This window comes from Aristolochia californica, unplaced genomic scaffold (assembly GCF_029961685.1).
Source record: "Aristolochia californica isolate CCGP_79_NKW_82.1479 unplaced genomic scaffold, dmAriCali1.0.hap1 SCAF_11, whole genome shotgun sequence".
NCBI lineage: Eukaryota > Viridiplantae > Streptophyta > Magnoliopsida > Piperales > Aristolochiaceae > Aristolochia > Aristolochia californica.
This window is the reverse complement of record NW_027181782.1, coordinates 26,977,382-26,994,011: the sequence shown is the minus strand read 5'-3', so window position 1 is coordinate 26,994,011 and position 16,630 is coordinate 26,977,382. Positions and strand designations below refer to the sequence as shown.

Sequence of the window (16,630 nt, the reverse complement as noted above, 5' to 3'; positions counted from 1 at the left end):
TGCTCTACAAGCTTCCTAGATGGTGTGTTCTACAAGCTTCCAAGATGGCTTGCTCTACAAGCTTCCTAGATGGTGTGCTCTACAAGCTTCCTAGATGGCTTGCTCTACAAGCTTCCTCGATGAAAAACACTTATAAATAGAGGTGTTCTTCAGCTGCATTGGTATCCAGAAAATGAGAGCTATTCCTTCTTCATTACTCTGTTTTATTGTTTAGTTTCTTCTTGTAATTTCTGTTCAGTTCAGAAACCATTGAAGCTCTTCTAGAGCGTATGGTGGGACAAAGTTTCTTATCGTAGTTGTAATAGATCAGTGTTGGCTTTCTTCTTGATTGCTGTTTAGATGTTCCTGGGCTGCGCTTACTCTGTTTTACATGGTATCAGAGCTCTAGGGGACTCTTAACAACAATCATCTGTCGTAAAGCACAACATCATGACTGATCTTAAGGCTAGTAGCTCTTCTGCTAGTTTTGGTTCTGTACCAGCAATACGTATTCGTCCCCCAGCTTTCACAATCACTACGATTCTGGACTTCTATGAACTTTTTGATATAGTTCTGGGAGTTGATGCTGAACCTGTTGCTGTCACCAATGATGAAAAGATCGCTCCTCCTAATCCTCAGCTCGTCAAAGATTGGAGAAGGAAGAATGGTGATGCACTTTGTGCAATTGTCACAAGTATTCAAGATTCTGTCCTCACCCTGATTCAACATACTTCGAAGGCGAATGAAGCATGGAACATACTGAAAAATCAGTATGAAACGAGGAACCAGACTCATGTCCAAAATCTGGAAAATCAACTTGCTGCTGAAAGATTAAGTGAAGATGAGGCAGCACAGTCTTTTATTACTAGGATGAAAAACCTACGTGATAAAATGGCTTCTGTTGGTATAGCCAAGTCAACAGAGGAACTTGCTCGAAGATGTATTCGAGTACTGCCGCAAAAATTTGATGGCCTCGTGACAACACTCAATACACAAGTTTGTGATCCTCCGTTGACCTTTGAAGATTTCTCTGCCTTATTGATGGAGGAGGAGATGAGGCTAAAAGGTAGAGACAATCAGTCTGACTCTGCCTTCACAGCAAAAACAAAGGTTAGCAATGAAACAAAGAAGAAACCAAAGAGTAAGAAGTTCTTTGGATCGTGCTATTACTGTAACAAGAAGGGCCATGCTGTTAAACATTGTAGAACACGAATCCACGATGAGAAGAACGGCATGGTGAAACAAAACTGGAAGAATAGAGAATCTGCAAATTCTGCAGAAATTGAGCTTCCTCTGTTAACTGTCACAGAGGAATCATGCTCTAGTGCTCATGTACAACAAAAGAGTACATGGGTGTTAGATTCTGGAGCTTCCCGACACATGACCAGCAAGAAAGAATTATACTATTCTTTAAATCCTCTACAACAACCAATGAACGTGGTGGTCGGGAATAATGCGAGATGTCCCGTTGAAGGGATAGGCACCATATCCATTCAGTCTGATGATGGAGAAAGTAAGAAGATAGCGGATGTTCTACTTGTTCCCCAAATCTCAAGAAACTTGTTGTCTGTAGCTGCAATTACAGACAAAGATTTGGAGGTACGGTTCAAGAAAAATGAATCTCTTATTCTTGATAAAAATGAGAACATAGTTGCAAGAGGTATTCTTAGGGATAACCTTTATGAAATCAACTCACTTTTTGCTATTGTTGATGCCAAAAATAGTCAACTTTGGCATGAAAGATTCAGACACATTTCATTTCATGTGTTGAAGGAAATGCAGAAGAAAAATATGGTGACATATTTGCCTTCAATTGATGTAATTGAAGAACCTTGTGAAACTTGTATGCTGGGCAAGCAACAAAGAAAGTCATTTCCCAAAGAGAGTCAAAACAAATCAAAGGCTCCTCTAGAGTTGTTACATGCTGATCTCTGTGGGAAAATGACTACGATGGCGTTAGGAGGATCTTTCTACTTTATGCAGTTAGTCAACGATTACAGTAGAAAGATGTGGGTGTACTTCCTTCAGGACAAGGCTGATGCTCTTGCAAAATTCAAGGTGTGGCATAAGCAAGTGACAAATGAGAACGCAACAACTATGAAGAAGTTTCGTACAGATCGTGGGGGGGGGGGGGGAATTCTGTTCTGCTGAATTCTCTAGCTACTGTAATTCAGTTGGCATCAAACGCCAACTTACTGCTCCACATACACCAGAACAAAATGGTGTAGTTGAACGTCGAAATCGAACGGTGGTGGAAATGGCTCGGTGTATGATAAAAGGTGCTGGGCTACCAGATATGTTATGGGGAGAAGCAGTAAATACAGCAGTATATGTCCTAAATCGATGCTCCACAAAAGCATTGAATGAAAAAACTCCAAATGAGGCTTACTCAGGTATGAAACCTTCTGTGTCTCATTTAAGAAGATTTGGGTGTGAGTGTTTTGTACATATTCCCAAAGAAAAAAGAAAGAAATTAGATGACAAGAGCAAGAAATGTATCTTATTGGGTTATAGTGAAGAGTCTAAAGCATATAGACTCTATGATGTAGAGGCCAAGAAGTTAGTCATAAGCCGAGACGTGGTGTTTAATGAGCGACCACTCTCAATGGAGGATAATGATCCTGCCATTTTGTCACCAACCGATGAAGTAACTCACCAAGTGCCTGTTGAACAACCAGTAAATGATGTAGAAGATGTTTCTTTTAAAAAAGAAACAACAAGCCAACCTAGTGCATCTCCACGGAAGCCACAACCAAAGTGGGTGCACTAGCTCTTTGATGACAGAACTCCAGAAGTTGAAGATAAAAGCCCTTGTCCTGATGGGCTTAGACGATCAAAGAGAATAGAGGAGCAGAACAAAGCAGGACAACAACTTTTGAACATGGCTTTGATGACTCAAATCATCGAGACGGTAAAAGAACCAGTAAGTGTGGAGGAAGCCACGTCAGATCCAAAATGGAGAGCTGCAATGCAAATAGAGTATTATAGTATCATAAAGAACGATACTTGGGAGATTGTTGACAAACCTCCTAACCGAAAGATCATTGGCAGCAAATGGATTTGGAAAACGAAGTACAAGGCTGACGATACTCTTGAAAAATACAAAGCACGCCTTGTTGCTCAGGGATTCCCACAAATTGAAGGTTTTGATGTTGATGAGACCTTCGCTCCAACAACAAAGATGACAACAATTCGGGTAGTTCTTGCAACTTTTGCTCATTACGGGTGGACGGTACATCAAATGGATGTAAAATCTGCCTTTCTAAATGGGAAACTTGAGGAAGAAGTCTACGTGGCATAACCACAAGGCTTTGAACTACCAAATTCAGAGGAGAAGGTATGTAAATTAAAAAAGGCCTTGTATGGTCTAAAGCAGGCACCACGAGCTTGGTACAAACGTATCGACTCTTTCTTTTTGGAGCGCGGGTTCTGTAGAAGAAAATCTGAAGCAAACTTATATGTTCTTTGTGAACATGAGAAAAGAGTCATTATAGTACTCTATGTAGATGACCTGGTAATCACTGGTGACCATGAAGACAACATTATGAAGACTCGGGAATGGTTGAGCCAAGAGTTCGACATGACAAACTTGGGCCTTCTTCATTACTGCTTGGGAATTGAGGTATGGCAAAAATCTTATCATATCTTTATTTCTCAGGAACGTTATGCTCGAGAACTGTTATCTACTTTTGGCATGACCGAAAGTAATCCAGTAGTCACCCCAATGGAAGTGAATACCAAGCTATCAATCAATGACTCCTCTAAAAAGGTTGACAACAAGCTCTACAGAAAATTAGTTGGAAGTTTAATCTTCCTTTGTAACACAAGACTTGACATTAGCTATGGTGTGGGAGTGCTCAGTCGTTTTTCTAATAATCCAAGAAAAACGCACTGGCAAGCTGGAATGCGAATCCTCAAATATCTCAAAGGTACTTTAACTTTTGGAGTATCTTACACAAGAGGAGATATTTTATCTGGGTATTGTGACTCAGATTGGGCTGGAGATATTGACACAAGGAAATCCGTTACTGGCTACGGATTCTTGTTTGGAAGTGGTATCATCTCATGGGTTAGTAAGAAGCAACAAACAGTTGCACTGTCATCAACCGAAGCAGAGTATAAAGCTGTTTGTGTAGCAGCCTGTGAAGCTGTGTGGCTACGACGCATCTTGACTGATATAGGTATTCCTTTGACTGAGTCAACTACCTTAAATTGTGACAGTCAAAGTTGCATAGCTATGGCGAAGAACCCAGTGTTCCATGCTAGAACTAAACACATAGAGATTCAATATCACTATGTAAGAGAACTGATTGAAGAGGAGACCATATACATGGAGTACTGCCCTACAGAAGACAACCATGCAAACATTTTTACCAAAGCACTAGGGAGTGCTCAGATGAACAAGCATCTTCGTGGCTTGGGCGTTGGCCCAAGAACATAGTCCAACAGAGGTGAACATTGAAGGGGGGGGAGGGGGGGGGGGCAATGTCGATAGTGAGTAATTAGTTAACGGTTCCAGCTTAGACGCTGATGAGGTCAAATTGTGACCGCAATAGTTACTTGTGAAGAAACTGTAAAACGGATAGTAGGGTTTGGGGTGTCAGCCCTGACGGGGGTCTAAGGGTGCTGACCCCACGGTATGCACGTGTCACGATTGCATCACCAAGTGCCAACGTGGAGGATAGCAGGATGGCTTGCTCTACAAGCTTCTTAGATGGCTTGCTCTACAAGCTTCCTAGATGGCTTGCTCTACAAGTTTGCTAGATGGTGTGCTCTACAAGCTTCCTAGATGGCTTGCTTTACAAGCTTCCTAGATGGTGTGTTCTACAAGCTTCAAAGATGGCTTGCTCTATAAGCTTCCTATATGGTATGCTCTACAAGCTTCTTAGATGGCTTGCTCTACAAGCTTCCTCGATGAAAAACACTTATAAATAGAGGTGTTCTTCAGCTGCATTGGTATCCAGAAAATGAGAGCTATTCCTTCTTCATTACTTTGTTTTATTGTTATATTCTTCTTGTAATTTATGTTCAGTCCAGAAACCATTGAAGCTCTTCTAGAGCGTATAGTGGGACAAAGTTTCTTATCGTATTTGTAATCGATCAGTGTTGGCTTTCTTCTTGATTGTTGTTTAGATGTTCCTGGGCTGAGCTTACTCTGTTTTACAGTTTAGTATGCAACATATTTTGTAAGACATCATAAAATTTTTGTAATGAGGCAGTACTTGAGTAAACCCACTTGGGAGGTCTCATCTTCTTCAGCAATCGGAGGAGGAAATTTAATAACGTGGCTTAAGAGGTCACGAGTAATAAGAACCCTCCGGACCGATTATGACCAGCTCATGTAATTGGAGAGACCTCTTAGTGGAATCGTAGTAATACGGAGTATATCACTCTTATTACTGTTGTGTCCACTCTCCATGATGAGGCAAGTCAAATGTGGAGGTGAAGGGAAGGGGCCTTCTTCAAATAACAATTACTCAATGTAATTTGAAGAACCCGTGGACCAAATCAGTCACCAAAAAAGAGAACAAGAAACCAATTTCCTTCATGAGAGAAAACACCAAATTATCAACAAATTTGTGCCTTTAGCAAGTGAGAATAAAATCCAGCCATCACTCAATTCCTCTTGTATTCTTAAAAACAAAGAGAAAAAGGTAGATGCAACCGATTAGGCCTTAATCCAAACTCCAACACAAACCGAGAGATTGAAAACATTTTTAGAGAAGATTTAAAGGAAAATCAAGATACTTGGAAGAAATTTATCTTCAGCTCATGGGATACTTCAACGTAAAAAAAAATTCAATTGTTGAAGTTCAAAAGAAACCACAAAGGGTAAATGACTGCTGGAATTTCACCAAACATAAAATGGGCATCCAACAACATAACACAAACCCATGAGCAACATTAAGTAAGAGAAGTTACAACAACATGTGCTGGAATTCTACCTCAAACGAGATTGATCCAAGTTACATAAAGGTAATTGAATCTCATGTAAATCTCTCTGATTTCAGAGAGGTTTTTCCGTATATTCAAAACTCTCACTCAGATTTTATAGTTTCCGTCGGGTTTTAGAAACCCTATTCGAAAAGGAAGAGGAAGGCAGAAATTACAAGTATGCCCTTGGACCAGAATTTACAAGTATGCCCTTGGACCAAAGAAAAAGACACATATGCCCTTGTACATATACATATTTACATTAACACCCCCCCTCAAACTTATGAAGGGGCAAGTAACATAAGTTTGCCTATGAGATGATGAAAGCGAGCAACTGGATGCGATTTGGTGAAGACGTCCGCAAGTTGAGAGGTGGAGGAAACATGGGGCAAGGTGAGAGAGCCTTGTAAGTAGTGATGCCGCACAAAGTGACAATCAATCTCAATATGTTTCGTACGCTCATGAAAAACCGGATTCTTGGCAATCTGAATGACACTTTGATTATCACAAAACATAGGGGTAGCAGACAGTTGAGGAAAGCCAAGTTCTTCAAGTAAGCGGCGAAACCAAATTAACTCAGCAGCAGTGGTGGCCATAGCCCGATATTCTGCCTCGGCAGAAGAGCGAGAGACTACAGATTGTTTCTTACTTTTCCAAGCCACCAAAGAATTCCCAAGAAAGATATAATACCCAGTAGTAGATTTGCGATCTGTCGGATCACCAGCCCAATCAGCATCAGAATAACCAGAGAGAACCAAATCAGAGGTGGAAGACATAAGTAAGCCATGATGCACAGTGCCACGTAAGTAGCGTAAGATACGGAGAACTGCTGTCCAATGAGTGGTACGGGGGGCGGAGGCAAACTGACTAACCACATGAACAACATAGGTAATATCAGGACGGGTTACCGTCAAGTAAACTAGGGACCCAACTACCTCTCTGTATCGGGTAACATCTAACAACAAGTCACCATCTGTAGGGCTAAGGCGATGATTGAGTTCAATGGGAGAATCCACCACCCGATCATCTGTCAATCCTGCTCGACTGATCACTTCAGAGATGTATTTGGATTGAGACAAAATATAACCTTCAGCAGAATAGGCAACCTCAATACCCAGAAAATACCGTAAATACCCAAGATCCTTCATTTCAAAGAGAGAGTGAAGGTGTCGTTTAAGGTCGGCAATGCCAGCTTCATCATCACCAGTCACAATCATATCATCAACATAGAGAAGGACCACAATATGTCCCACAACAGTTTTACGAATGAACATGGCAGAATCATAGTGGGAAGCAACAAAGCCAAGCCGGATCAAAGAGGAACTGAACTTCGCAAACCAAACACGGGGAGCTTGTTTGAGACCATATAAAGCCCGTCGAAGGCGGCAAACATAACCGGCAGGATGAGGAAGACCTGGTGGTGGCCGCATATATACCTCCTCGGTCAAATCACCATTTAAGAAAGCATTTTTAACATCCATTTGATGAAGATGCCATTTTTGAACCGCTGCAATGGAAATCAAGGTGCGAATAGTCTTCATTTGAGCAACTGGAGCAAAGGTCTCATCATAATCAAGTCCTTCTGTTTGGGAGAACCCTTTTGCAACTAACCGGGCTTTGTAGCGCTCAAGTGTACCATCAGATTGAGTTTTGATTTTGAAAATCCATTTACAACCAATAGCATGCTTACCGGGAGGAAGTTGAACCAACTCCCAGGTACCTGTTTGGTGCAGTGCTGTGAGCTCATCATTAATAGCTTGTCGCCAATTTGCATCGGATACAGCTTCCTTGTATGACTTAGGCTCAACAAAAGAATGAATCTTAGACAAAAAGGTTAGATAGGGTGAAGAGAGCACATAGGAAGAGGGACTATACCTCTGAGGGGGACGGCGAACACGAGTGGAAACTCGAGAGGTGGCAAGATGCGGATCACCAGAGTCCAGAGAGTCGAGAGGGAGAGGCGCCATAGGAGAAGGTAAGTCAGTACCTGCATGTGACTGTTGTGAAGGCATAGTAGAGGAGACCTCCGGATGGAGGGGTGAGTCAGTGGACGGATGGTGAATGAGTAACTGGTCATCATGGGGCTCATCAGGCACAAATGGATCAATGTGTAACAATTCTGTATTATGCAAATCAGGAGTAGACAACGGAATCCGAAAGTAACAGAACTGTTCCAAAAACTTAACATTGCGAGAAACAAAAAGTCTACCAGACTCAGGATGATAACATCGGTATCCTTTTTGACCAAAACCATAACCTAGAAACACACACAATGCAGATTTGGCAGACAATTTAGTGCGATAGGAAGGGGGCAATAAAACAAAGCAGGCACAACCAAAAACTCGCAAGTGATCATAGGTAGGACGAACACCATACAACCGTTCAAAAGGAGAGATACTGCCAGAAACAAATGACGGAATGCGATTTATCAAATAAGTGGCAGTATGAAGGGCTTCCCCCCAAAATTCAGAAGGGACAGAGGCATGGAGCAGTAAAGAGCGAGCAGTTTCAATAAGATGACGATGTTTACGTTCTGCAACACCATTCTGTTGAGGTGTGTAAGGACAAGACAACTGATGAATAGTGCCCTCAGACTTCAGAAAATCATTCAATAAAGATGACATATATTCACCACCCGAATCAGAGCGAAAAAATTTTATGTGAGTGGAAAAATGGGTTCGCACCATAGCACAAAATTGAACATAAATAGAATAGAAGTCTGATTTCCTATGCATAAGAAATATTCAAGAGAAACGAGTAAAATCATCGACAAGCAATGCATAATAGCAAGCCCCACCTTTTGTGGATACAGGTGCGGGTCCCCAAACATCAGAGTGAACAAGATCAAAGGGAGAGGAGGTAACTGAGTGACTCAATGTAAAGGGTAAATGACATTGTTTGCCAAGATTACAACCAACACAATCACGAAGAGGGGAAGATTTAATAGTAGAGTCTAACATATTGTGTTTGATCATAAACTGTAAACGAGAAGCAGAGACATGTCCTAAACGAGTATGCCATAAGTAAAAAGAGTTATCTACAAAAAGTAAATCTTGCAACATGGATTGAACTGAAAAACTAGACACCTGCAAAGATACTGGCAATTTTAAATCATCAAGCAAGTAAAGACCACCTTCTCTATGGCCTATCCCAATCTGCCTCCCGGACTGGCGATCCTGTATAAGACAATGATCAGAAGCAAAGGTAATGGTGAGACCCAAATCAGTAAGCTTGCCAATTGAAAGAAGGTTAACAGCTAGATGCGGAACATAGGAAACATTAGATAAAGACCAAGTAGGGTGAGTGACAGTTCCAACCGAGGCTAGTGGCATGGGAGAGCCATTAGCCGCTTGGATGTTAACTGGGTGAGAAGGCTTAACACAATCATGTAAAAGAGACAAGTGGGGTGTCATATGGTGTGTGGCTCCAGAATCTAAGATCCATTTATGAGTGTCACTGGAGCCAGCCAAACAAGACATACCTGTATGAGATGCAAATTGAGTACTGAGAGCAGGCGACTTGCCAAGAATGCGAGTGAGCTCGGCAGCTAATGATGAGAGGTCAGACGTAGAATCACTGCTGGTGGGAGCTGGGGCAGAAGATGCATCTGAACTATCCAAAGATCCAATGGCAGCAGATGGACGAAAACCTTTATGCGGAGGTGGACGACTGAAGGCATGATGTGGTGCAGATTTGAAATGGCCTTGATTGTGACGACTAGAGGCATGATGTTGTGAAGGTTTGACATTGCCTTGAATTTTATTGTTGCTTTGCAGTGAGGGACACTGGTGTTTCCAATGACCTTTACCATGACAGTAGGAACATTCATCTTGTGGAATTGGCACTTTTGGCTTCCCTGATGATTGATGAGTATGAAAGTGTGTTCCAGAACCAAGTATGCCCCCTGATGACTGAGTATGAGAGTGCGTTCCAGAGACCAGTACGTGTGACATATCTGGTGATGATGTCTTACTGGAAGAAATCCCACCTAAAGACCTCAATCGTGTTTCTTCAGCCAACAATTCAGATACAGCTGCAGACAAGGTGGGTAGCGGAGCTCTATGGATCATAGATCCTCGTATCAGTTCAAAATCATTGCGAAGAGCCATAAGAAAGTCGATAAGCTTGCGATCATCACATGCTCGGGTATATTCAGGGAGCTTCCGAAAGGAGGGTGGATCCATCATATATAGTTGATCCCACAGAGGAGTCATAAACGAGTAAAATTCTTGAATTGTACGATCACCTTGCTTAGCAGACCGAAGTTCTGTCTCAATTTGATACCTTTTGGCAAAGTTTGTCTGTTCATACAGAGTTTCCAAATAGTCCCATATTTCCTTTGCAGTCTCATACTTCAACAGTTGCAAACTGATAGACTGATCCACTGAGTTGTTGATCCAAGTGATGATCTTTGCATTATCAGTCAACCACTTCTTATTTTCTTTGATGAAGTCATTGGATGTAGGTTCTGGAGCAGTAATACTTCCATCAATGTAATCCCAGAGGTCTTTTCCAATTAGAAAATTTCGCATCACAAACTTCCAGAGTGAGTAATTACTCCCATTTAACCGGACAGAAATGACCTTCATATCCTGACTAATTGAATCCATATATAGGTAATTCCAAACTGAAACCACCTCTCAGCCCAGCCACTATAAGCACCTTCCCTCACAAACACAAATCTATATCACAGTTTCTCAAAAATTAATGTTACTAGGACTTCAAGCACCACCAATAGAGGTATGTCCGAAACCCACTCTAAGACCCCAAAATCAACCAATTCCAATGTTAAGCTTACTGCAGGAAATTTTTTTTTTTTTTTTTTTTTTTAAATTCCACGAATCCGTAATGCCTTCCACGGACAGAAATCGCACAGGTGAATACCAAAGGTCGACGAGACAGAGCAAACAAGTTGTAAATATCCGAGAAATGGAGAGGAACCAACCTTTGAGGGCACCGAAACGAAGATTCAACCCACGATAGGGCGTGTTCGAGGTGGTGAGATGTCTTTAAGCACCAGGGATCACCGGGCGAGAAGCAGACGACCGGCGCGACAGCATCAGACGAACAAAACGAGCACAAACCGAGCAAAATAAAAAAATTTCGAGTGCGAGAGCAACCAAACCACCTTAGACTGAAAAATCGAAGCGAAATCGCATGATTTCCCGCTTTGATACCATGTAAATCTCTCTGATTTCAGAGAGGTTTTTCCGTATATTCAAAACTCTCACACAGATTTGTCAGTTTCCGTCGGGTTTTAGAAACCCTATTCGAAAAGGAAGAGGAAGACAGAAATTACAAGTATGCCCTTGGACCAGAATTTACAAGTATGCCCTTGGACCAAAGAAAAAGACACATATGCCCCTGTACATATACATATTTACATTAACATCTCAACCATCAATCTTAATAAGACGCAAACTACAAATGATCTTGATCACGCTTGTAATTGATTTACAAGAAGATCAAGATTATAACATCAATTTAGTCATAAAAATAAATCTTCACAACATATAAAGATTTATCTTGACTTGATGTGATTCAAAGTTCAAGAAGTAGAAAAAATAGTAAAGAGGAGTATGTAAATAAGGAAAGGAAACAAAATATAAATAAGAAGAGAATGAACTTATCTCTTCATGACTGAACTCCTTTTACAACTTCTTGAACAAATTCCATAATAACTTCATCAAGAGGGATCATAAACTCCTTGCTGTGATACCATGTAGAATTTAGGATCTCATGAAAGGAACTTTAGATAAACGAGGAAGAAGAAGAAAGAAGGAGAGGAGAAGAAGAAGGACATGGAAGGAGAGAGTTTGGATTAAGGGAGAAGAGGTTTGCGTCAAAAAGAAAATGAGGGCTGGACGATTTGTGGACAGAGAGGAGAGTGCTTCAATGCCCTACCTCTTAGCCAATGCCTTTATTTTTAGTTTTTACAATGCCCTTAAGGCTACAACTTGATGAAATAAAAGACATAAAAAGAACATATATTTACACCTTTGTGCCATCTTTAAGTGAAGTATCATATTTCACACCTATGCAACTCCTTTGACGTGTGAGTTTCTTGCCTTGAGCTTGTAGACTCTCTTTCCACAATGAGACCTACAGATAAATAACAACCACTAACAACTCCACGTGAGAAATATGTTACATTAATAAAGCTGATGTTGAAAATACAACAACATGCTAGAAATGGCCAAGCTACTATCACATCTAAGCCACCACTTTATGGGTTGACAAAAAATAGAATAAAGACATAACAAATAAAGGCAAAGCAACAACAAGGTAAAGACAAAAGATAGACAAGGAGGAAAGGGCAAAATTGTCCAACAAAAGTCCTAATATAATAACAAACTAAGAGACATTGACCAACAATAAGTAACCAACCAAAATAGATCACAATAGCAGCTAATGAGTAATCGCGAGTTGGCCAGGATACCCATGTCAAACAAGAAGTAGAGTGACCATACAACAAACACAAGAGTGAAAAAGAGTTATAAAAATAATTTGCGAGTTGGCAGTGACTAAGTCATAGAGCATAACTAACAAAGCGCTTTAGCAGTAGTGCAAATACAACTCATCCCAATAGAATTAGGACTTCTATTCGCATTAGAACAACCCAATAGAAAATCATGAAGGAATGAAAGTCTCTTAGGAAATTGTCTTGTAGAAACAAGAAATGAGGCTTAGAGAATTACTAAAGAAAAAACATTGAAGCAAGTCTGGTCTCCACATCTTGAGTCGCATTGGAGCAAGACCTGAAATTTTGAAAGAGATGTGTAGGAATTCTTCATATATTACGAACTTCTAAATAACATATATGAAATTCAAGATCGTACCTCTTGTCATGGTGTCAATTTTTGGTGAACAGAGAGCAAAGTTGTCTCATCTATCGCAGAGGCTCGTCGATGATATCATCCAAGCATGCCTCTGCTAGAGTAGACCCTTTCTTAAAACTCCTCCTTTCCATCAAAGGAGACCACCAAGTGATGGGTCATTTATGTGAGAGGTTTTTTTTGTTGCCAATTACAACCGACTACCACGTTTTAAGGCAAACCACCAAGCGACGGGTCATTTAGGTGACAGTCAGAGAACCGTCTAACATTCTCCCACTTGACCCATGCGCATAATTTATATGTATCATTGATTATTGATACATCTTCAAGAATGTTTCCCATAGATAAATATCCTTATACTCAAACAAAGAAGATTAAATTACATGAATTGTGGCGATAAGTCCTTTAGAGCAAATATTACTTTCCACGTATTACAATGCAACTGTCTCATTTGAATCAAAACCTTATGTGGTACATTTCTTTATGAATGGACTTTCATAATGCTCATTTAGGATCATCTTATATTGTCATTCTCTAAACTTTATGTATACAACCAAATAAGAGAAGACAAAAATGAACTGAATGGAGTTTTTCAATTGAAAAATTGCAATACAAACATAAATGACATCTCAATTACATAAATTAATTAATAGAACTGAGTTTTATATGTTCAACATGTCCCTTATAAGCAACGAGTGTTAGACCCAATGTTTTTGCTTTGACATGTTCTTGAATAGATAAAAACTTTATGTCAATATGCATACTACGACTTTTGCTCTTATTGTTGTTGGCCAAAAACACTGATGCTGAATTATCATAGTAAATCCTCAATGACTTTGAAGCCTTGAAATAAAACTCCTCAACCATACCCTGTGATGATGCTTCAAAACATGCTACAAACTCTGCTTCTATGGTAGAAGTAGCAATCAAAGATTGTTTTTTACTTCTCCAAGAAATAGCTCCTCCATCTAATAAGAAGACGTATCCTGATGTTGACTTTCTCAAATCAAGGAAGCCAGAAAAATCAGAATCTTAATATCCAATCACTTCTAAATGATCAAATTGATTATTCGTAAGCATGTAGTCTTTAGTCCCCTTTTTGTTGGAAGATAGACCCAAGCCCACACGACCAAAGAAAGCCCACATATCTAAGAGTATTATAAGATGAGTCACAAGACCAAGGAAAGCCCCAGGAATTGGCCCAAGCACATAAGAAGTAGGACCCACCATGATTACCACAAGCTGGCATTCTTATCACGTAAGTTTGAAGCTAAAAAAGGACTCACAAAGGCATCTTTATCTTATGGTAACATCCTAGAAGAGTTATAGTTTGAGTTATGTTTGTCTTTTATCTATATTGAGTTATTTAATTATGCTAAGACTTATCTGTAATTATGCTGATATTAAGGACGCCAAAGTATCTTCTATTTGGTTCTCTGATACCACATCTCCAGCAGTACGACCCCTTAGCCTTGTAAGAGCATTCATTGCCTTTTCTTTGCATTCCTGTAGAGGTCCTTTCCCCTGAACTGCCCTGAGAAGTAACCAACGTGGAGATGGTGAGAAACTCCACCTGCCTATTCCCATCAAAACAGCAATTGGCACATTGAGGCCAAACAGGTAACGCCATCAACCAATAGCATTAATCTCAATACTGCCAATGAGGTAACCCAACAGAATTCCTAGAACTATTAAAAGTTCCCTCTGGGAATTTAGTGTTTCACGAATTTGAGATAGTGCAGTCTCGGCAATATACAACGGAGCCCCGTGTATGGCCAAGCCAATACCAACACCATAGACAAGCCGACCAAGTATAAGATCACCAAGGGTAGGAGCGAAGCCAGTGACTAAACCACCGAAGATATAAAGCAAAGATGCTAATATCAATTCTCTTCTTCGTCCAAGAAAAGCTGCAATGGGATAAACCAGAAGGGACCCAACCAGAGCTCCATAAAGGGATCCACTCACCATAAGGCCAAGCTCAACGGAGGAAAGGTGGTACCATGTCACACCACTAATTTGTGCATACTGCAAAGAGATAGAAGATCCTGATGTGGCACCAATATCGGATCCCAACAGTAGATTTCCCAAGGCAGGGAATAAAAACCTTGTCTCATCAAATGTTAAGTGGGACACTCTCACCAGCTACAAAGCTCCAGGTATCAGCCTGTGACTTTAATAATCTTTTCTGGGTGCAAGGGTGGCTGAGTTTAGGTACTCCACAGTGAGGGGTAGACATTGTCAGAATGGCAGAATACTCTGGATCACAAGATTAAGTTGGCTAACAAAAATCGCAACACTCTCAGCATTACGACCACAGAGGTTCAAGGACAACTTCCCCACAGTAACAGAATCAACTCTAGCATGGACCCTGGACAAAAGATGCAACACCATGCATTGAGCTGCTACACCATCATTGCCAAGGACAAAAGTAAGATGTCTATCCTCCACAACAGACTTGTCAAGACAGCAAGCCCGGAGTCCTTCAACACCAGCAAACCACCCAAAACCGCGGTGTTTCACTCTGCCAAAAGGCAGAGACTGGCACATGTACATGGTGGCAAAATCGTTAATTGCAGCAACTCCATAGTGAAGTTTGGAAGCTCTTTCTTTGGCTCGGCATTGGTTGCCAGAGAAGACAGCACATCCCAGTCCATAATTTGAGTCATTTGCAAGTTCAATAGCCTCTGCATCAGAGCTAAATTTCATTATAGGGATGATGGGACCAAAAGCCTCTTCTTGCATTAGCTTAATTTTTTGATTCACGTTTACTATAACAGTTGGGGAAAAAAAACTGATCAACAACATCTTCATCCAAATTGCCAAAACTTCCCCGACCAACAATTGCTGTCCCTTTTTCTAATGCATCTTCCCCAGGATATTGAAGTATGTCAGCATGCTCTTGCAAACATATTGCTCCCATATCATATTGGCCTGCTAGTGGTGGACCAACACAAACAGATTTGACAATTTTGAGTACTTGAGCCACAAAAGCAGCATAAATGTCTCGATGAACATAAAATCTTTCAGCACCAGCCCTGTTTTGTCCACTAGATTGTAGAGCAGCTCTAACTACAACGTGGGCAACATGAGACACATCAAGATCTTCACACACAATGAATGCATTTTTTTCCCCAAGCTCAAGAGTAACAGGTATTAATGTTGCTGCAGCATTCCTCATTATCATTTGGCCCACGCCTGGTGATCCAACAAAAATGGTTTTATCAACTGAAGCTACTAAAGCTTCTCCTGTTTCTGCAAATCCGGGTATTACATGAAACAAATTATCGGGGACACCAACAGCAGCCAAAGCTGCTTGAATGATTCGAAAATAGAAACAACCAGACCAACTTGCATGTCCAGAACCCTGTATGACAAGACCATTTCCTGAGAACACAGCTGCTAACATGGGAAAAAAAAATTTCCCGTCCCCACAACTGAAATTTCGCAGCTGTTGACCGGTATCCCAAAACAGAGGTGGCTTTGCCCCAGTTTTTACACGTCAACTCGAGGAATTCGAAGACTCACCTGCGATAGCCGTGGCGTGCAGAACAGAGGTTGCGTTGGCCCCAACCTTTAGCCTCTTGCCGACGCGCGTCGGGCCGCATTTTGCCTCCGTCTGGCGCCACTGTTGATTCACGCTGCAGTCGGCCGGAAGCAAATAAACCGGTGACTGTTCGACCCGCTGGGGGAGATAAGCTTGCCGAGAAGCATGGCTGAGCTTGTATTTTTTGAACAATGGGGTTTTACCGGCGTGGAGGACATGAGGGGTCTCCATGGGGGGTGGAATCAAGCGACCCTGATGCAAATCCCAACTCATGAGGCTCTTCGTTGCTGCTCTAGCGCTCAAGCTCGCGTCAGATTCCCACTGTTTGGGCGGC

General features: G+C 41.1%; 1 pseudogene; it reads right to left on the bottom strand.

The window, feature by feature from the left end:
- Window positions 1–14,826: 14,826 nt before the first annotated feature.
- On the bottom strand, window positions 14,827–16,282 carry LOC137944275 (aldehyde dehydrogenase 22A1-like; annotated as a pseudogene).
- Window positions 16,283–16,630: the final 348 nt, after the last annotated feature.